Source organism: Gastrolobium bilobum, unplaced genomic scaffold (genome assembly GCF_033153095.1).
Source record: "Gastrolobium bilobum isolate Gb01-03AN ecotype WA unplaced genomic scaffold, APGP_CSIRO_Gbil_v1 utg103231, whole genome shotgun sequence".
Lineage (NCBI taxonomy): Eukaryota > Viridiplantae > Streptophyta > Magnoliopsida > Fabales > Fabaceae > Gastrolobium > Gastrolobium bilobum.
Window position 1 is genome coordinate 1 of NW_026896685.1, and position 23,633 is coordinate 23,633.

The window sequence follows — 23,633 nt, forward strand, 5'->3', positions numbered from 1 at the left end:
TATCTCGAGCGATTCCAGTCCTAACCTTGTGTCGAATCCGCGTGATTATATAGGTATTAACCCTTTAGATTCTGAAGAGTCCTCGCATTTGAGTTCATCAGATTCAAAGCGCAATAATCCCTCACCTATTGCACAGAATGATCCTGCAGAAGACAAAAGCCCAAGCCCACTTCCGCTAAGTTTTGTCTACCCTGCAGGATATCCTTATAAGAAACGAAAATTTGAAGAGAAAATCAATCGTTCCTTTTTTAGTTCTTCTTCTTCTTTCGACTCCACTAATACTTCCTCTTTTGACATAAATCTTATTTCGCCAAAAATCAAAGAAATATTGGCTAAGCGCAATGCTGCTGGAGAAAAGAAGAAGCAGCGTCAAGACCAGGATGCTGCTGGGGCGAGTACGTCCGGTTTTTGCGATGCTAAACGTTTGGAATGGGTGTCTGAAATCGTGGGAGATATTGTATCTTATTACATTTTACCAAGGGAACTTGAAGAATTAAATGCTGCCATCCACCTGACACAAGATAAAGTTGACGATGATAGGTGAGAATTGTCTGTTGTACCCAAGGATGAGCGTGTGTGCTCATCCCGCGCCAGCGTTTCTTCAAAACATTTCCTTATGATGTACAACTATTATTTTCTAACCCTTGGAGTGCGCCTGCCTTTTTCTCCTTTCGTAATGAAACTACTTGAGCATATTCAAGTGGCACCATCCCAACTTCATCCCAATGCGTGGGGTTTTATCAGAGTTTACGAGATGGTTTACAAGGCTTACAACTTGTTCCAGTCACCGGAATCCTTTTTGTGTATTTTTAATGTGTTTGGTTCTTGCAAGAGTTGGGTCTCTTTTAGAGGGAATATGAAATACAAGTTCTGTGATTCGTATCGAAGGAGGATACACAGCTGGACCACAGAGTTCTTCAAGATCTATCCTGCGCGGGATTGTCATCCTTTTCTCTTAAGTGAAGAAGATAACTCTCCCATACTTCCCCCCTATTGGACCAGATATCCTACGGATGAGTATAAATTGAACATTTCTTTTTCGGACTTAAACGATTATGAACAGAAGACAATCACTACCCTGTGTAATATTGCGCGAGAGGTATCAGACATTGGTTTTCTGAGTGCCTTCACTATTCTGAACGAATACACTAAGGAAGATATTAGAGTCTTCTTGGGTAAATGCTTTGCTGATTCTTTGCATACTTAATTATTTTATCTTCATGCACTTTAACATGTTGATCTAATGTCTACTTTTGTTATGTGTCAGATAGCGCAATGTCTTCCAAGTTGAAAACTGTAGAGGCTATGGCTGCAAGAAGAACATGGGGTAGCTCAAGCCCTGCTGATGTCAATGTGCCTACAACAGGTACTTGTGCATCACCCTCAGGTGCACAATCAAGTCATGGCGCAACGCGCCTTACTTCCCCTGGTCCTCATATCGCCAAAGAAATGCCTTCCCCTTTAAAGAAAAAGAAAGAAATAATCCAATCATTAAGGGGCAAGAAAAGAAAAGCCGCAGAATCTAGCCCTTCTTTCCAAGATTCAACCTATTGGGGAGGTGATTGGGACATGGAGGATTGCTTATATGCTAAGGGAAAAGAAATTGGCTATTTGATTGAAAAGGCTGAGATGGGTGACTGGGAAAGAGAGGTGGAAAAGAAATATGGCAAATCAACATTTAATGTCGCTAACTAGTATGTATAGTACCTTGCTGAATCTACATAAGGTTTCCTATCTACCAAAGCATTTTTGGCTAACCCCCTTTCGTCTTGGATTATATCTTCTATTTGGTAGGTACTGTTGCCTTCTTTAAGGAGCGCATTGAGATGCTGCGAGATGAGAAGACCAACCTGCTTGCTGAATCTGAACTAGCCAAGAATATGGCTGAAGATGAAAAAACTGACATGTCGCAAGAGCTGAAAGAGTTAAAGGCCAGTAATGCTACACTCAAAACGCAAAAGACTAGCCTGTCAAACCAAGTGAAAGACTTATTGGCAACCATTGGGTCCTTAGATGAAGAGAAGATGAGTCTAAATTCTGAGGTGGCGAGATATCAAGGACTGTTTCAAAATGAGGTTGTAGGCACTTCTGAAAATATCCTTGAGCAGGTGTTCGTTTTTAATCCAACGGCGAAGCTGGAGAATGTTCATTATCTTCATTTTGTGAAGAATGGATAGTTGATGAAGTTAAATGACCAACAAAAGGAGAAGCCAATGGATTTAGTAAGCGCAATCGACATCGAAACTCCTGTGCAGCCAATTGTGCCAGAAAATACAGCAGACAACCAAACTGATGCAGCAGATGGGCCTCGTGATATGTCCATCTAGGCGATTTAAGACCACCTTCCAAATCTTCGTTATTTTGTTTGTACTAATGATATATTATATAAGACAATTATCACATGGTCTGGATAATGAGTCCAAACTATTTGATTTTGTGCTGGATAATGAGTGTCTTCAGATATTTATAATTTGTCTTCAATTCTTAATGTGTCTTCTTGTTCTTGTGTTAAATTGTAATATCGTTTTCATATGTTGCGTGATGTGAATCTGAGCTTCCTAATCTGGGTGCTATAAGCTTTTAAGTATGAGGGTGCATTTCATTGCGCCTTTATTTGGCACTATGTTTTGTACTTTGCTAGTGCTTTAAGGTTTGCAAGATTTTGTATATAGTTAGAGTTCATATAATTGCATACCTTATTGTGCATGTTTTCTTGGTTTGATGCCGCTTGAATAATTTTGGATGCCACTTTAACTTGTGCGTTTTTCTTCGCGTAACAGAAGTGTATACCAACGAAGTTTTTGATCCTTTTCTTCCTGTGCACTTCTTTTGACATTCTGTGGACTTGAAGTTTTAGCCAATTAAGGTTTTACCTTCCTCTTTCTTTGTATCAGAAGTTTTAACCAGTTAAGGCTTTACCTTCCTGTTTTTGCGTATTGGAAGTTTTAACCGGCTAAGGTTTTACCTTCCTTTTTCTTTATGATTAGACCAGTTCAATATGGATTGGATAAATCGTACACGGTTGAATGTTGAAGACTTTAGGTCGCAAACAGTGTTTTGTGGGCTGAAGACGTTCATTGTATAGGTGATGGTTGGTGAAGACTTCTGGCGCAATGGAGATGACTAGGAGAACCTGCAAAGATACTTCGACGCTCAAGTCAGTATCAATGCAAGGTTTATGTTATGTTTTATGGGAATCAAATAATCATACCTGGATTTTTACCCTTTATATTTATAGCAAGCCTTATGCCACCTTCGGTAGACGACATGCCTCCTCATTGGTTGTCATGGGCTGCAGACTTATCTGTCTCAGCTGGTGCCTTTCAGGCTATAAGTCTACACATTTGTTTATCTTCTTAGAGTGGTGGCAAGCTGAAGCTGTCTTTCGCGTGTTGGTCTGCATACACGGTGGATCTCAGCCTGTCATAGAATCCTTCATTATCCTTTAAGTTACATAAGGCGGTTCTACGCAATAAAGCAATTACGCTTCTTGGTCTTTTTGCGAAATACATGTATCACGCGTTATGGGGCCTGTGTTTTGCTTGGGCCCTTTCTGGGCGTTAACCCTGATGGGCCTGTGTAATTATCCATACCAGTATCTTTTAAATTAATTCAAATAATATTATCTTTTAACAAAATAGCGAAAAACGTAACAAATAGTGGTTACAAAAATTTGATGAGTAATTTAGTAGTCTTTTGAGAAAATTGAATAGGGGTGATCGCCTACATAATTTTATAATGTTTTGGGGTTTTTTTCTTTCTTTTTTTCAATTACCCAATTTGCTGCATTAATATGATGTTTTCTTTTATGCGTTATTTATATGTTTTTTTGTTATATTAGAACTTCTTTAAAAAAAGTGACTAAATCAAGATTTAACTAGTTGAAGATTATTAAAGGAGTGTACTGCGTGTGTCGTGTTCGGCGTTGTTCGGTTTCATCTTCTTGCAATTTCTGAGAAGAGACACCCAACAAGGTATCTTTCATTCTTTTAATTTCGTGGATCCATGTTTGTGAATTCCACGGGAGCCGAGAACATTGGCGCATAGGCTTTTATCGCGCAACAAATTGAATCCTTTGTTATGGAAATCGAGACGGGTTTCCTAGGGATCTGTGCCGCCATGCATAATTCTGATGTTCTTGAATTAGGACCCGAGGAGGTCGATAATCTGCATCGAAGTAAGAAGGAATTTAAAGAAGATGGTTCCTTTTCAGATGATCAGATCCTGGTTCCGCGTGATGAAGCGTGGATGGAGGGACAAGCAAGTTTCAAGGAAATTTTGATGCGACATAATGGAGAATGGGTGTCTGATGATGAAAATGATGTGAATGCAGCTATTGATATGACGACAAAAAAACAGATGATACTTCTCAAGAGATACCCGCAGGTGTGGAAGAGGTGATGATCGAAGTTCGTGAATGAATTTTAGGTTATCGAATGGTTTCAAAGAGAAAGCATGGAAGCCTTGGAAACAATCTCTCATTGTTAAACTGATGGGGAAGAAGCTTTCGATAAGTTTCATGGGAAGGAGGTTGGAAAACATATGGGAAAGAGATGGAAAGATCCATGTTAAAGATATTGAAAATGAATTTTTCAATGTTCGGTTTGAAAAGAAATCGGATATGGAGCATGCTCTCACTGCTGGTCCTTGGATTATTTTCGATCATTATCTTGCTGTAAGATCATGGGAGCCAGATTTTAATGCGCATCAAGCTTCCATTAATAAGATCATAGCCTGGGTTCGTTTGCCAGCGTTTCCATTAGAATATGTTAACACTTCTTTGATGAAAAAGGTAGGTGATTGGCTTGGACGATTCATTCGTTTGGATAATGCAATGACTACTTTAGCAAGAGGCAAGTTTTCTCGTATCTGTTTAGAGCTTGACCTGAGCCAACCCTTGAAGGCAGAATACTTGATTGAGGGTTGATATGCCTCTGGCAGATGTAGCTTTCTAAGTTAAAATTGATCAGAATTGAGTCATAAAAGAGCAATTTAAATACATATTTGCTTATTATATTGATTCTTTCTATGTCAATGATATTTCTCACCTATTGGTTGTGTTTATACAAGTAAAAGAAGTGAAAATTAACAAATTTATAAAAAGCCTATTGACGCGACTCCACACGGATGTAGCACAGTACAAATTCCAGCAACATGGCTCGGAATGGCGCCGAATTTTGGAGAAACCCAATTTTGGCAGTGGCACGACGCCTAGTGGAACCACAACGGCGCCAACTGGCGCTAGTCTTCGAAGTCCACACCGATGTTTTGCAAGTAGCGCCAACTGGCGCCAGTTTTTGAAGAATTGCGATTTTGGGTAGAAGCACCGCGCCGACTGGCGCCACACCGGCTAATTGGCGCCGGTTTGCGAGAAAGCAGTTTCGATTTTTACACTTCAGGCAGAAGCGCGGCGCAAACTGGCGCCAACTTGCGTAGGTTCGCGGGAAAATTACGCCGTGTTGTCCAAGGGCATTTTTGGAAGAAAGAAAATAGGCGTATAAATAGGATGCCTTTTACAGAATTAATCGAATCCGATTCCGAAGACCAGAGATGACGGTTGTGCTCAGAGAGAGTTCTGAAGGATCTATTTGTTCTTCCATTCTTCCTTTTTTCATTTATCAAGTATGTTGAATATTGAATTTTTAGTCATGATAATGATTGGCTAAGTTCTTTTTATTGTAGTTAGGGTCACAAACCCTATGTGAACCCTTGTTACGACAGATTGGTTTATGATTATTCATTTATATAATTGTCTTTATCTCTACCCTGTGCGTATTTTATATTTTCTTTATTAGAACTGATCAATCTAATAATTGAGGATAATCTGAGGGTTATAACCCTAGATAGGAATATTGGGGTTTTGATCTTGAAAGGGGGTAGGATAACAATTGGTATGCATGCTAGGAATAGATGTATATTTAATTGTAGATGCTAAAATTATTGAGTTCATTGCTTAATGCCATGAGAAACATTGCAAGGAATTAGGGTTTCAATTGGGATTAAAGGGTTAACCTTGCAAGGAATTGAGGGTTAACTATTAATACTTTTAGATAATAATTTATCTGAGTAATTATATAAATGAGTATTGAAAATCAATCCAAAGTAAGAAGTGAGAATCATTCAGTGAGTGTACTCTAGCTACAATGCTTTCTCATTTTACAAAATCAATTTCTGTTTTATTTCTCATAAACAAAAAGCCAAAAACAAGTTCTTACTTTTAGTTCTTATTGTTACTCAAAGCCAAAACATTTCGTCACAACTCTTCAATCTTAAAAGGAACGATTATTTGATATACGATCACAATCCCTGTGGAGACGATACTTGACTTATCATTATATTACTTGTGCGATCGGTATACTTGCCGGTGAGCAGCAAGTTTTTGGTGCCGTTGCCGGGGATTGACGTTTCTTATATCATATAATCTTGATCTTTAAGATTGGATTTTATTTTTATTTTTGATTTTTGTGTGAACAGTGCTACTAATCTCTTTTCTGAGTTGTATGCGAGGTAAAAAGTCAGAATTTCCACTTGATTTGGAGATTACAAGGACTGAAAAGAGATACAGAAAACTTGCTCGGAAGAAGCTTGCATTCAACGAGTTAGGAATTCTGCCTGAAGAAGCACAAATTATGGCAGCAAATAATGATGCAGATAATCCATTCATGGATTCCATTCTCACTCTATCTTTTAACAGGCCCAACTCGAGCATTGTTCAGCCTAATGTTGCCAACAACAATTGGGAGATCAAATCTTCTCATATTCAATTGGTGGAGAGAGCTCAGTTTGGAGGAGAGGAGAGTGAAGATCCTCACAGGTTTATTAACAGATTCTTGATGATCTGTGACTCACCAAACACCCTCAGGTGTCTAATGATGCAATCCGGTTGAGATTGTTCCCTTTTTCTGTTAAAGGGAAAGCTCTCAATTGGTTGGAAAGACAACCAGCAAGAAGCATTCCAACCTGGGATGATTTATCACAGAAGTTCTTTGCTGAGTTCTTCTCGATGGAGAGGTACAACCAGATGGTGAATGATATCACCAATTTCACTCAATCTGAGGGTGAATCAATGTGTGCAGCATGGAACCGGTTCAAGGATTTAATGAGGAGGTGCCCGCATTATAACTTGACTGCTGGTAATCAGGTGAGAATCTTTTTCAATGGTTGCAAACCTGAGATTCAGATAGTGTTGAATGGTGCAGCAGGTGGCACTATTAAAACTTTGAGGGAAAACGAGACTCTTGAGCTGATTGAGAGGATGGCCGCCAACGAAAATGAAGTGTTGTCAGCAAAGCCTAATAGAGGTATCCTTCAGCTGGAAGGTAATGATGCGATGCTAGCTGAAAACAAATTATTGTCTCAGCAAATGGCAACTGTGACAGAGAGGCTTGATAAGATGCATATTGCTGGTGTTCAGGCTCAAATTGTTGCTGTTGTATGTGAATATTGCTAGGGCAACCATGAATCTAATGAATGTTCTTCTTTGCTGGCTTCGGATTCATCTCAACAAATACAAGTGAATGGCATTTTGTATGATCAGAGACCTCAGCAGCAAAATGTTCAAAGAGGTCAAAATTTTGCTGCTGGAGGTAGTAATTATCAACGGAAGATTCAAGGCACATGTCTTGATTTCAATTCAAACAACTACTTGCAGCCTCCACCAATCCAAACCAAGGAACCTTCTAATTTGGAGAGGTTAGTTGGACAAATGGCTCAACATTCTAGTGCTTTCATGGAGGAGACTAGGGCCAATACCAAAAATACAAATGCATCTATCAGAAATTTAGAGAATCAGATTGGCCAACTGGCTAAGCAAATTGCTGATAGAACTACAGGTACCTTCCCTAGTAACACAGTTACTAATCCGAGGGAAGATTGTATGGTCTCACAACCAGAAGTGGTAAAGTACTGCCATCTCCGGAGGTTGAAGAAAAGCTGGATCCTGCAGGCAAACCTGAAAAAGAAATTAAGAAACCTGCTGAAGTGGTGAAGCTAGCTGAAAAAGAAAAAGCAAAAGAGAAGCATGAGTTGAAACCTGAGTACATGAGATCTATGGCACCTTATCCGGAAAGATTCAAGAAAGATGCCCAGAAACAACATTATGAAAGGTTCCTGGATATATTCAGAAAGCTTCATATTAATATTCCATTTGCTGAAGCCTTGGCTAATATGCCCAATTATGCCAAGTTTATGAAGGACCTTTTGTCAAGAAAACACAAGTTGCAGGAATGCCAAGTAGTGACACTCACTGAGGAGTGTAGTGCTTTTATTACAAAGAAGTTCCCGCCTAAGCTTCATGATCCAGGGAGTTTCAACATTCCAATTGCTATTGGTAATACTGATGTCGGCAAAGTCTTGTGTGATCTTGGGGCAAGTATAAATCTGATGCCCTTGTCCGTGTATAAATCGATGGGGATATCTGATCTTAAACCTATTATGGTTTCCTTGCAACTCGCTGACAAATCCATAAGGAAACCTAGTGGTATAATTGAAGATGTTCTTGTGAAAGTGGACAAGTTCATCTTTTCGGCAAATTTTGTAGTGTTGGACATGGAAGGGGGAACTGAGATGCCTCTTTTGCTGGGTAGACCTTTCTTGGCCACTGCTCGGGCCATGATTGATGTTGAAAATGGAAAGCTTGAGTTAAGGATGAATGATGAGACAATTACCATCAACGTCTTTGACTCTATGAAACAATCTTCTGACAAAGGCGATTGTTTTAAACTTGATGTTTTAGAGCAAGTGGGGAAAGAGGAAAAATCTTCTAGTCAAAAGATTGATGAAGATCTTGAGGCGCAAGAGAGTGTTCCTGTTAAGGAAGGAAAGGATGTAGCATTTGAAGTTCTTGAGGAAAAGAATGATTCTGACAAAGAAGATGGTGCCCCAAAAATAGAGTTGAAGGAGCTTCCTGAAACTCTGAAATATACCTTCATGGGTAATAAGGAGGCGGTGATTGAAGTATTGAAGGAGCACAAGACTGTGTTGGGGTGGTCCATTTCTGATATTAAACATATAAGTGCTTTTTTTTGTACCCACAAAAGTCTCATGGAGGATGATGTCAAATATGTGAGGAAGCCTCAAAGGAGGCGTAATCCTACAAGAAAGAAGGCAATGAGAAAGGAAGTGGTGAAACTCTTTGATACTAGTTGAAAGATGTGTGCGGATCACCGGAGGATGAAGGCTTCCAAAAGGAGAATCTGTGAGAAGAGGCACCGAGACTCTGTCTCTCAGAGGAAACAATACTTCAAAGAGTTCCTCACATGGATTCACGGTTGGAATCAAATCTGGGAATGGTGGTCTCATGCACTTATGCATCTAGAACCACCAGATCCTCCATTTGCTGAGTCATCCCATGCTGCTGAGGGAGATGACATGGAGGATTGATTAAATCTCCTTGCTGACAGAGATTTAGTGTATATTAGTTTATTTTTCTTTTTAGTACTTTGCTATTTTAAGTTGGTATATTTCCCAAACATTCTGATGCTTTATTGTGCGCATTATAGTTTATCCTATATGCCACAGTTTGTTCCAAGGTGCAGGTTTATCATCCATCTTTTGGTTTGATTATTGCTGGGGACATCAATTCTTTAAATCTAGGAATGGTAGGCTTTAGGAAAGCATTTTGGAACTGCGGTTCTTTTATCAAGGGAGATATTCTAAACTCTTTTAATTTTTCTTATTTATTTTAGTTAGTTATTTTGTGTTGCTCTTTATTAAATAAAAAATATATTGATATGTTTTTCAAGCAATTCTCAGGTTTAAATGTGCTTATCCAGTTAATGTGCTTGACTAAATTCTTGGAAGTATATTGTATGACTTTCTGGCATAACATTGCATAGGTATAATTGGATTGCATGATTGCTCGTTTGTCTGAACTGATGTTGTGAAATTCTGATAATGTCTGAGGTCAATTTTTTTGAGTCTATATTGATACCATAGCTGTGAGGTTTGAGCTTAAAAACTGAATTTTCTTGTTGAGAGACCTCACTGTTGTAACACTCTAGAACTTGATCTGTTTCTCTGTAATGCATGCATTGATTGAAGTGATAAAGGCATTTTGTTCTTGTTAGCTCATGGCCAAAATAACCCACATGTATGAATTTTTCCATTGCTAGCCCCTTGAGCCTGAACTTAATTTGTTAATAAATGACCTGTGGCCTGATTGATGGCTTAGCCTATATTTATGTGACTTAACTTGATTGAGATTGAATTACTGATGTGTTGAAAATAAACAAAGAAATTGAGGTAAGCTCCACAAAGGTCAAGTTTGTGCCCTTAAAACAAAGGGAGAAAAAAAGGAAAAAGCAAAAAAAAAAAGGGAAAAGAATGAATGTGCATAAAAGGTAGAGTAAATAAATTAATTCCCGAAATTCTATAGGAATGTTAGTGGAGAAAAACCATTGAGTTGAACGTGTTAAAGTGAAATAATATCAGTTTTTCAATCTCATTGTTGTTTGAGCTACTATCCAAATATTCCTACCCTTTAACCCGGCCAAGTTACAACCTGTGAAGTCCTTTTGATCAATTGATGCATGTGTTTGATTCTTCATTTTTAAGAATTTTGAGAATATGATCAAGCCCATGGTAGTGTTATAGCTGTGATTAATTGAGTGATCATGATACCCTTAAACATTGAGTGTGGAGTGGACATTATTTATCTGTGTAAGGGGTAATCAATGTAGACTTGTATCTTTAAGAAGCTGATAACATTGTTGGGAGTTTATGATATTGGGTCAATCATGCATGGAATATTGTGTCTAAGAGTGTCTATGGATTGTTATGTTGGATTAATTGAATATGTCTTGGATTGAGTCTTGTACATTGCTGGGGACAACAACGTTTAAATCTGGGAATGATTTGATATGCCTCTGGCAGATGTAGTTTTCTAAGTTAAAATTGATAAGAATTGAGTCATAAAAGAGCAATTTAAATACATATTTGCTTATTATATTGATTCTTTCTATGTCAATGATATTTCTCACCTATTGGTTGTGCTTAAACAGGTAAAAGAAGTGAAAATTACAAAATTATAAAAAGCCTGTTGACGCGACTCCACACGGGTGTAGCACAGTACAAATTCTAGCAACATGGCGCGAAATGGCGCCACACCGGCGCCAGATTATGGAGAAACGCAATTTTGGCAGTGGCACGGCACCTAGCGGCGCCAGTCTTCGAAGTCCACACCGGTGTTTTGCAAGTGGCGCCAACTGGCGCCGATTTTTGAAGAATTGCAATTTTGGGCAGAAGCACCGCGTCGACTGGCGCCGGTTTGCGAGAAGACAGTTCCGACTTTTACACTTCAGGCAGAAGCGCGGCGCCGACCGGCGCCAACTTGCGCAGGTTCACGGGAAAATTACGCCGTGTTGTCCAAGGGCATTTTTGGAAGAAAGAAAAGAGGCGTATAAATAGGATGCCTTTTACAGAATTAATCGAATCCGATTCCGAAGACCAGAGACGATGGTTGTACTCAAAGAGAGTTCTGAAGGATCTATTTCTTCTTCCATTCTTCCTCTTTTCATTTATCAAGTATGTTGAATATTGAATTTTTAGTCATGATAATGATTGGCTAAGTTCTTTTTATTGTAGTTAGGGTCACAAACCCTATGTGAACCCTTGTTACGACGGATTGGTTTATGATTATTCGTTTATATAATTGTCTTTATCTCTACCCTGTGCGTATTTTATATTTTCTTTATTAGAACTGATCAATCTAATAGTTATAACCCTAGATAAGAATATTGGGATTTTGATCTTGAAAGGGGGTAGGATAACAATTGGTATGCATGCTAGGAATAGATGTATATTTAATTGCAGATGCTAAAATTATTGAGTTCATTGCTTAATGCCATGAGAAACATTGCAAGGAATTAGGGTTTCAATTGGGATTAAAGGGTTAACCTTGCAAGGAATTGAGGGTTAACTATTAATACTTTTAGATAATAATTTATCTGAGTAATTATATAAATGAATATTGAAAATCAATTCAAAGTAAGAAGTGAGAATCATTCAGTGAGTGTACTCTAGCTACAATGCTTTCTCATTTTACAAAATCAATTTCTATTTTATTTCTCATAAACAAAAAGCCAAAAACAAGTTCTTACTTTTAGTTCTTATTGTTACTCAAAGCCAAAACATTTCGTCACAATTATTTGAACCCTTCAATCTTAAAAGGAACGATTATTTGATATACGATCACAATCCCTGTGGAGACGATACTTGACTTGTCATTATATTACTTGTGCGATCGGTATACTTTCCGGTGAGCATCAAGGGTCGCTACAAAAAAGTGGAATATGAAGGACTGCATCTTATTTGCTATACTTGTGGAAAGTTTGGGCATAGGTCAGAGAATTGCACCAATAGGAGTTCAAACCATGTTGGTAAGGATGCTACGGAGGTTAATCTTTGTAGAGAAATTGTCTTGGTTAATGATCAAATCAATATTGTTCAAAAGGAGGATAAGCAGGAGGGGTTTGGTCCTTGGATGGTGGTTTCTCGTGAGAAGAGGAGGAACAATTATCAAGGGAAGAAGAATGATGTACTGTAGAAGAAGAATGATGTGTTACAGAAGCAAATTGATATCAGTTTTAAATCAGATAAGGCTGAATTGGGTACTGGTATAAAGGAAGGTAAGTCCACTGCTGTTATTACTAGTCAGAAAAAAGACAAGAATGAAGGAGATCTTATCGTGGGGAGCCATGATGTGTCTTTAGATGGAAAAAAGGAGAAGAGGAAAGCGTCTCATGATACGCTCAAATTGATTGAGACGGAGAATGCCTTTAAATTAGTGTGGGATAATATTCTAAACGATGAGGTCTATGAAGATATGAATACACATGATGAAACAACAATTTTGAAAAGAATTCAGTCTGTTGCCAAAGCAAAATTAGATGGGCAAGCTTCTCAAGGTTCAATTGGTTCAGATTGGAAGGTGGCTGAGAATGTAATGATTGATTATGATTCACAGCCGGTTTTGGTGGTGCATGATAGTAAAGTTGAGACTAGGCAGGAGGGTAGAAGGAAAAATAAAAATCCTAAGCCTCCTGACCCGAAGTTGAGTCTTTTGAGTTCTTAGATAGTTGTCTGGTTGATGAGCTTCGTTGCTTTGGTCCTAAGTTCACATGGCAAGGTCCAAAATGGAATCACCTGGATAGAGTTTATAAAAAACTTGATAGAGTTTGCGTCAATCTTGCTTGGAGAACAGCTTTTCAAAATTCTGAGGTTAGAATTCTCCCTAGAGTGCATTCTGATCATAATCCTCTTTTATTGAATATTTCAAAAAGAAATAATTCTTGGCAAGAGAGACCTTTTCGGTTTCTTGCTTCTTGGATGGATCATCCTAATTTTGAAGAGCTTATGGTTGGGAATTGGGACCGTAGATCAGAGATAAAGTCAATGATGTGCCGATTTGTTCCTAAGCTTCAACATTGGAATAATCATGTCTATGGCTATATACATCAGAGGAAAAAGTTCATAATGCAGCAGATTGAGAAGGTCCAATTTCAAAGGATTAGCTCAGACTGTATGAGATTACAAGATACTGAGAAGTATTTGCAGAAGGAGTTTAATCAGGTTTTGGATGAAGAGGAGATGCTTTGGTATCAAAAGTCAAGACATAATTGGATTGTGGATGCTGATAAAAATGCTAGATACTATCACTTGAGAATTATAGTGAGAAGGAGCTCCAATAAAATTTCAAGGCTTAAAAAGGATACTAACCAGTGGATTGAGGAGCCTAAGGAGCTTAAAGACCATGTCTGTAATTTTTACAGGAACTTGTTTACTGAGGAATCCACTTCTCGTAGGTGGTTATCTTCTCCTAGCTTCTGGGCGCCTGTTGCATCTGAATCTCGTGAGAGGTACCTACTAGTGATGAGATTTCTATTACGTTGCAATCTATGGGAGCTTTTAAAGCTCCTGGTGTGGATGGTTTCCCTACTATTTTCTTTCAAAGACAATGGAAGTTTGTGAATTGTCAAATTGTTGAAACAGTTAGGAAAATTTGGTCCAATCCTTCTTTGGTTGCGGAGATCAATTCTACTCTTTTGGTTTTGATCCTAAAAGTGAAGAATCCTGATTTTATTTCTCTATTTAGACCTATTTCCCTTTGTTCAGTCTTGTATAAGCTTTTGTCCAAAATTCTTGTGCAGAGATTGAAGCCGTTGATGGAAAACTTAGTCTCTCCATTTCAGGTGAGTTTTGTTCCTAATAGACAAATTCAGGATAACATAATTATTGTTCAGGAATTGGTTCATTCAATGCATAAGATGAAGGGTAAGAAAGCTTTTATGGCCATTAAAATTGATTTGATCAAGGCTTATGATAAGCTTTCGTGGAATTTTCCGAGAAGTGTTTTACACGAGATTTCTTTTCCTAATCATTTTGTTAATCTGACCATGAGCAGTGTGGAGTCTTCTAAAATCAATTGTTGTGGAATAGAGGCAAGACTAGTGATTTTATTCCTTCTAGGGGTATTAGACAGGGTGATCCCCTTTCTCCCTATTTGTTTGTTCTTGCTATGGAGAAATTAACTCATATCTTCTTGACTGCTTTGAATGGTGGAATGTGGAAGCCTATCTGCGTTGGTAAGGGTGGTCCTCAAATTACACATCTTGCTTTTGCTGATGATCTTATGGTTTTTATGGAAGCTAGTGTTGATCAATTTGAGGTCCTTAACAAATGCCTCTCTTTTTGAAGAAGCTTCGGGTCTTAGTCTTAGTGTGGAGAAGACCAGTATCTATTTTTCCAAAAATGCAGATGTTGAGGTTATTGCTAATATTACTCAGAGAAGTGGTTTTAAGCATGTTAAAAATATTGGCCGCTATCTTGGGTCAATGATGAGACATGGCAGGGCTTCTAAGAATATCTATGAGGGGATTGTAGAAAAAGTCAAAAGTAAGCTAAATGTTTGGAATCAGCAAACTTTATCCCAAGCTGGTCACATTACATTGACAAATTCTGTTTTGGCTGCCATGCCTTAATTTCAAATGCAAAGCACTAAGATCCCTTCTTCTATTTGCATGCAGTTAGAAAAATTACAGAGGGATTTTGTTTAGGGAGACAAGGAGAATAGTAGGAGACATCACTTGATAAATTGGAAGATCATAACGAAGCCTAAAAAGGATGGAGGTTTGGGTTTGAAACGGTTAGAGGTAATGAATGATACTTTCCTTGCAAAAAGGGCGTGGATGTTTACATCAGCATCAAATCAACTTTGGATCAAAGTTTTACATGCTAAATATGCAGCTAATTCCCGAAGGTCTGGTTTATTTAAGGCTTTAAATTCAAATTCGGTGTTATGGAAGAATTTGTGTAGAGTTTGGAAGGTTATGGAGGAGAATTTAATCTACGATTTAGGTTATGGTACTAAAATTAACTTTTGGATGGATAAATGGCATATCCCAAACCAATCTTTAATTGAGTGTACTGTTAGAAAAGATCCTAGTATGAGACTTGATGCTAATGTGGCAGATGTGACCGGCGGTCACACGGTTGAAGGATGAAGACTTTGGGCCTTAAAACGTGTTTCATGGGCTGAAGACGTTCACTGTATAGGTGATGGTTGGTGAAGACTTCTGGCATAATGGAGATGACTGGGGGTACTTGCAAAGACACTCCGACGCTCAAGTAAGTATCAATGCAAGGTTTATGTTATGTTTAATGGGAATCAGATTATCATACATGAGTTTGTGCCCTTCATATTTATAGCAAGCCTTATGCTTAGGGGTGTTCAAAATGTCCAAAAGAACTAAACCGATCCATAACCAAACTGCTCCACATTTTAAAAACCGGTTTCATATGAAAACGCATTTTATTTTATAAACTGGTTATTTACCAAACCATAAAAATAATTGGTTATCCTTAACCAAACTATTTTACAATTAAAGAACAAATAAATATTATCTTTTATCCTTAACATTAAAATGTGAAAATTACATAAATATGAATCATTTTTAAATGTGAGATTATTCGAAAAGACTCAAATACTAACAAAATTTATCGGAGAAAAATATTCAATCGAATATTTTGACAAAAATCATATTACGTAGAAAATAGAGACAAAATTTTTTTTTTGTCAAAACTAGAGACAGAACAAGATTTTGTCATAATCACTGACATAAATTTTTGAGGGACAAAATATTTCAGTCAAAATTCTTGATAGAATCTAAATTCCGTCGAAACTTTCGACAGAAACAATTCTGTCAAACTTTTCAACGAAAAATAATTTTGTAAAAAATTTTGACGAAACACATTTTCATAAAAAAAATTGACAGAAAATAATTTCATCAAATTTTTTTACGGAAAATATTTCCGTCCAAATTTTTGACAAAAAATATTTCCAACAAAATTTTCAACAAAACACAACAGTGAAAATTTTGACCAAAAATATTTACGTAAAAAAATTTGACGAAAAATATTTAAGAAATTTTTTTTTAGGGAAAATATTTGTATAAGAAATTTCGACGAAATTTTTTTTTGTCAAAGTTCTTTACGAAATCTAAATTTCCTCCAATCATTTCCCTCAAATTTTTGACGAAAAATATTTTTATAAAACATTTTGACGAAAAACATTTTTATAAAATATTTTGACGAAAAACATTTTTGTCAAATTTTTTTATCAAAATATGGTTCGTCATAAAATTTTTACGAAGATTTTTCATAGAAATGTTTCCATAGAAAATTTTGATGGAAATGTTTTTTATCAAAAAACTTGACGGAAATATATTTTGTCAAAAATTTTCGATGAAAATGTCTTTCGTTAAAAATTTCGACGGAATTTTTTTTGTCAAAAAGTTTAACGAAAATGTTTCCGTCGAAAACTTTCGACAAAATTTGAATTCTGTAAAGAATTTTGATGAATTTTTTTTCTTCTAAAATTTTCGAAGGAAATGTGTTTCGTGAAAAATTGTGATAGAAATTTTTTTTGTCAAAAATTTCGATGAATATGTTTTTTTGTGAAATATTTTGAGGGAAATGTTTTGACGAAATTTAAATTCCGTAAAAAAATTCAACAAAAAAAGTTTCCGCAAATTTTTTTACAGATATGTTTTTAGTCACAAAATTTGAGGAAAATATTTTTCGTCAAAAATTTTTGTAAAAAATTTTGATGGAAAAGTTTTCCGTAAAAACAAGGTGAACAATTTCTATAAGAATCATTTCATCATGAGAGTTTCAAAACAATGAAGATTCTTGCAAGAAATAGTTGGTCAACTACCTATAACCCGGAGAAACAAACGACTACTTATAAAAAAAAGCACAATACATCAAAATTTGATTTTGAATTTGTTAAAAAACCGGTTTTGAACTTGATAACCGGTTTATGGTTCATAACTGATTTTGATTTAAAATCGGTTTTGAATTAAAACCGGTTTAAACCGATTTTAATTCAAAACCAGTTATAAACCATAAACCGGTTTTAAAACAGATTTTAAACCGGTTTGGATAAATTAAAATTCGATTTTTTTTAAAAAAGTGGTTCGGTTTAAAATCCAAACCGTTTAAAACTGGTTTGGTTTAGTTTTTGACAATAACCGAACTGAACCGCTTCATGCACATCCCTACTTATGCTGTTTTTGGTAGACATCATGCCTTCTTATTGGTTGTTATGGACTGCAGACTTATTTATCTCAACTCGTGCCTTTCAGGCTATAAGTCTACACATTTGTCTGTCTTCTTAGAGTGGTGGCAAGCTGGAGCTGTCTTTCGTGTTTTGGTTTGCATGCACGGTGGATCTCATCCTATCATAGAATCCTTCCTTAGCCTTTAAGTTACATAAGGATGTTTTGTGCAATAAAGCCATTGCGCTTCTTGGTCCTTCTGCGTGATGCCTGTATCACGCGTTATGGGTCTTGTGTTCTGCTTGGGCCTTTTCTGGGCCTTAACCTTGGTGGGCCTATGTAATTATCCATATCAGTTGCCCCCTGGCTCGCAGTTTTGTACTTTGTAAGTAAAAGATGTGAGATACTGTAGTTTTGTACCTTACACAAAATCTTTTATTTTATAGTTATCTTTTGTCTATTCTTGCGCTATCAGCCAGATCCCGTGCTTAATGACAATGGATAATGGAAGCATCATCGTTAACCCACAGCTAAGAAATGATTGATTAGACTATAACTGTCAGAGGCATTAAATGCTACCGTAATTACGTGAGAGTTTTAATTGCCAACGTGGGGTGATTTAAACTTTCACCTTTTTGCCTTCTTCACACGTGATCCTTGTTGCCGTTTCAATCGACCCGTTTTACCCAAATATCTCTCGGTAACTTTTCATATTTGTACTGTACTTCTCCGTGGAGGGAAATCTTCTGTGCAAACGAAAATATTCTTCTCTTTCGCTGATTGTGTTCTTGCCACGTCCTGCTGTAATCTTCCCACCAGAAGTATAAATTTAGGTATGTACCTTCTCCTTCTCTTCATCTTTCCGAAATATGTTCAATCTTATTTGAAGCTTTGTATTTCATCAGATTTTTACTTAGCAATCCTTTTTCTTTCCTTGTTTAGTTACTTGGTTGCTCGTAGAATATTTCTGACAAACACCAATTTTTGGACTTTTTTAGTATGGCCGAGAGGTTTGACTCTACCGGCCCCCCTCCAAGTACTTTCCCCAAGTCTAGATCCCTAGGAACTGAAGAAAGGTGGTTGGCGGGCAAGGGTATTTCCCCCTGGGAGAATGCAAAACTTGAGGGAAGTCTTCCTCCGACACTTCAAAGATACGAAAGAGGATCCTTATCCCGAAAATCAAAACGCGGGATATCTAGAAATTTATCTCAACAAAGGTCATCCCCCTTTTTTGCATTAAAAATCTCTATGCCAAACAAAGTTGCCAACCCTATTTGTATCTCGAGCGATTCCAGTCCTAACCTTGTGTCGAATCCGCGTGATTATATAGGTATTAACCCTTTAGATTCTGAAGAGTCCTCGCATTTGAGTTCATCAGATTCAAAGCGCAATAATCCCTCACCTATTGCACAGAATGATCCTGCAGAAGACAAAAGCCCAAGCCCACTTCCGCTAAGTTTTGTCTACCCTGCAGGATATCCTTATAAGAAACGAAAATTTGAAGAGAAAATCAATCGTTCCTTTTTTAGTTCTTCTTCTTCTTTCGACTCCACTAATACTTCCTCTTTTGACATAAATCTTATTTCGCCAAAAATCAAAGAAATATTGGCTAAGCGCAATGCTGCTGGAGAAAAGAAGAAGCAGCGTCAAGACCAGGATGCTGCTGGGGCGAGTACGTCCGGTTTTTGCGATGCTAAACGTTTGGAATGGGTGTCTGAAATCGTGGGAGATATTGTATCTTATTACATTTTACCAAGGGAACTTGAAGAATTAAATGCTGCCATCCACCTGACACAAGATAAAGTTGACGATGATAGGTGAGAATTGTCTGTTGTACCCAAGGATGAGCGTGTGTGCTCATCCCGCGCCAGCGTTTCTTCAAAACATTTCCTTATGATGTACAACTATTATTTTCTAACCCTTGGAGTGCGCCTGCCCTTTTCTCCTTTCGTAATGAAACTACTTGAGCATATTCAAGTGGCACCATCCCAACTTCATCCCAATGCGTGGGGTTTTATCAGAGTTTACGAGATGGTTTACAAGGCTTACAACTTGTTCCAGTCACCGGAATCCTTTTTGTGTATTTTTAATGTGTTTGGTTCTTGCAAGAGTTGGGTCTCTTTTAGAGGGAATATGAAATACAAGTTCTGTGATTCGTATCGAAGGAGGATACACAGCTGGACCACAGAGTTCTTCAAGATCTATCCTGCGCGGGATTGTCATCCTTTTCTCTTAAGTGAAGAAGATAACTCTCCCATATTTCTCCTCTATTGGACCAGATATCCTACGGATGAGTATAAATTGAACATTTCTTTTTCGGACTTAAACGATTATGAACAGAAGACAATCACTACCCTGTGTAATATTGCGCGAGAGGTATCAGACATTGGTTTTCTGAGTGCCTTCACTATTCTGAACGAATACACTAAGGAAGATATTAGAGTCTTCTTGGGTAAATGCTTTGCTGATTCTTTGCATACTTAATTATTTTATCTTCATGCACTTTAACATGTTGATCTAATGTCTACTTTTGTTATGTGCCAGATAGCGCAATGTCTTCCAAGTTGAAAACTGTAGAGGCTATGGCTGCAAGAAGAACATGGGGTAGCTCAAGCCCTGCTGATGTCAATGTGCCTACAACAGGTACTTGTGCATCACCCTCAGGTGCACAATCAAGTCATGGCGCAACGCGCCTTACTTCCCCTGGTCCTCATATCGCCAAAGAAATGCCTTCCCCTTTAAAGAAAAAGAAAGAAATAATCCAATCATTAAGGGGCAAGAAAAGAAAAGCCGCAGAATCTAGCCCTTCTTTCCAAGATTCAACCTATTGGGGAGGTGATTGGGACATGGAGGATTGCTTATATGCTAAGGGAAAAGAAATTGGCTATTTGATTGAAAAGGCTGAGATGGGTGACTGGGAAAGAGAGGTGGAAAAGAAATATGGCAAATCAACATTTAATGTCGCTAACTAGTATGTATAGTACCTTGCTTAATCTACATAAGGTTTCTTATCTACCAAAGCATTTTTGGCTAACCCCCTTTCGTCTTGGATTATGTCTTCTATTTGGTAGGTACTGTTGCCTTCTTTAAGGAGCGCATTGAGATGCTGCGAGATGAGAAGACCAACCTGCTTGCTGAATCTGAACTAGCCAAGAATATGGCTGAAGATGAAAAAACTGACATGTCGCAAGAGCTGAAAGAGTTAAAGGCCAGTAATGCTACACTCAAAACGCAAAAGACTAGCCTGTCAAACCAAGTGAAAGACTTATTGGCAACCATTGGGTCCTTAGATGAAGAGAAGATGAGTCTAAATTCTGAGGTGGCGAGATATCAAGGACTGTTTCAAAATGAGGTTGTAGGCACTTCTGAAAATATCCTTGAGCAGGTGTTCGTTTTTAATCCAACGGCGAAGCTGGAGAATGTTCATTATCTTCATTTTGTGAAGAATGGATAGTTGATGAAGTTAAATGACCAACAAAAGGAGAAGCCAATGGATTTAGTAAGCGCAATCGACATCGAAACTCCTGTGCAGCCAATTGTGCCAGAAAATACAGCAGACAACCAAACTGATGCAGCAGATGGGCCTCGTGATATGTCCATCTAGGCGATTTAAGACCACCTTCCAAATCTTCGTTATTTTGTTTGTACTAATGATATATTATATAAGACAATTATCACATGGTCTGGATAATGAGTCCAAACTATTTGATTTTGTGCTGGATAATGAGTGTCTTCAGATATTTATAATTTATCTTCAATTCTTAATGTGTCTTCTTGTTCTTGTGTTAAATTGTAATATCGTTTTCATATGTTGCGTGATGTGAATCTGAGCTTCCTAATCTGGGTGCTATAAGCTTTTAAGTATGAGGGTGCATTTCATTGCGCCTTTATTTGGCACTATGTTTTGTACTTTGCTAGTGCTTTAAGGTTTGCAAGATTTTGTATATAGTTAGAGTTCATATAATTGCATACCTTATTGTGCATGTTTTCTTGGTTTGATGCCGCTTGAATAATTTTGGATGCCACTTTAACTTGTGCGTTTTTCTTCGCGTAACAGAAGTGTATACCAACGAAGTTTTTGATCCTTTTCATCCTGTGCACTTCTTTTGACATTCTGTGGACTTGAAGTTTTAGCCAATTAAGGTTTTACCTTCCTCTTTCTTTGTATCAGAAGTTTTAACCAGTTAAGGCTTTACCTTCCTGTTTTTGCGTATTGGAAGTTTTAACCGGCTAAGGTTTTACCTTCCTTTTTCTTTATGATTAGACCAGTTCAATATGGATTGGATAAATCGTACACGGTTGAATGTTGAAGACTTTAGGTCGCAAACAGTGTTTTGTGGGCTGAAGACGTTCATTGTATAGGTGATGGTTGGTGAAGACTTCTGGCGCAATGGAGATGACTAGGAGAACCTGCAAAGATACTTCGACGCTCAAGTCAGTATCAATGCAAGGTTTATGTTATGTTTTATGGGAATCAAATAATCATACCTGGATTTTTACCCTTTATATTTATAGCAAGCCTTATGCCACCTTCGGTAGACGACATGCCTCCTCATTGGTTGTCATGGGCTGCAGACTTATCTGTCTCAGCTGGTGCCTTTCAGGCTATAAGTCTACACATTTGTTTATCTTCTTAGAGTGGTGGCAAGCTGAAGCTGTCTTTCGCGTGTTGGTCTGCATACACGGTGGATCTCAGCCTGTCATAGAATCCTTCATTATCCTTTAAGTTACATAAGGCGGTTCTACGCAATAAAGCAATTACGCTTCTTGGTCTTTTTGCGAAATACATGTATCACGCGTTATGGGGCCTGTGTTTTGCTTGGGCCCTTTCTGGGCGTTAACCCTGATGGCCCTGTGTAATTATCCATACCAGTATCTTTTAAATTAATTCAAATAATATTATCTTTTAACAAAATAGGGAAAAACGTAACAAATAGTGGTTACAAAAATTTGATGAGTAATTTAGTAGTCTTTTGAGAAAATTGAATAGGGGTGATCGCCTACATAATTTTATAATGTTTTGGGGTTTTTTTCTTTCTTTTTTTCAATTACCCAATTTGCTGCATTAATATGATGTTTTCTTTTATGCGTTATTTATATGTTTTTTTGTTATATTAGAACTTCTTTAAAAAAAGTGACTAAATCAAGATTTAACTAGTTGAAGATTATTAAAGGAGTGTACTGCGTGTGTCGTGTTCGGCGTTGTTCGGTTTCATCTTCTTGCAATTTCTGAGAAGAGACACCCAACAAGGTATCTTTCATTCTTTTAATTTCGTGGATCCATGTTTGTGAATTCCACGGGAGCCGAGAACATTGGCGCATAGGCTTTTATCGCGCAACAAATTGAATCCTTTGTTATGGAAATCGAGACGGGTTTCCTAGGGATCTGTGCCGCCATGCATAATTCTGATGTTCTTGAATTAGGACCCGAGGAGGTCGATAATCTGCATCGAAGTAAGAAGGAATTTAAAGAAGATGGTTCCTTTTCAGATGATCAGATCCTGGTTCCGCGTGATGAAGCGTGGATGGAGGGACAAGCAAGTTTCAAGGAAATTTTGATGCGACATAATGGAGAATGGGTGTCTGATGATGAAAATGATGTGAATGCAGCTATTGATATGACGACAAAAAAACAGATGATACTTCTCAAGAGATACCCGCAGGTGTGGAAGAGGTGATGATCGAAGTTCGTGAATGAATTTTAGGTTATCGAATGGTTTCAAAGAGAAAGCATGGAAGCCTTGGAAACAATCTCTCATTGTTAAACTGATGGGGAAGAAGCTTTCGATAAGTTTCATGGGAAGGAGGTTGGAAAACATATGGGAAAGAGATGGAAAGATCCATGTTAAAGATATTGAAAATGAATTTTTCAATGTTCGGTTTGAAAAGAAATCGGATATGGAGCATGCTCTCACTGCTGGTCCTTGGATTATTTTCGATCATTATCTTGCTGTAAGATCATGGGAGCCAGATTTTAATGCGCATCAAGCTTCCATTAATAAGATCATAGCCTGGGTTCGTTTGCCAGCGTTTCCATTAGAATATGTTAACACTTCTTTGATGAAAAAGGTAGGTGAT

At 37.6% G+C, this 23,633-nt stretch overlaps 1 non-coding gene across 1 annotated transcript; it reads right to left on the reverse strand.

Annotated features, from left to right (window-relative positions):
- Window positions 1–7,019: 7,019 nt before the first annotated feature.
- LOC133301436 (small nucleolar RNA R71) lies at window positions 7,020–7,125 on the reverse strand. The gene has a single exon (XR_009750195.1). It is a non-coding gene; the product is annotated as a small nucleolar RNA R71 (small nucleolar RNA).
- Window positions 7,126–23,633: the final 16,508 nt, after the last annotated feature.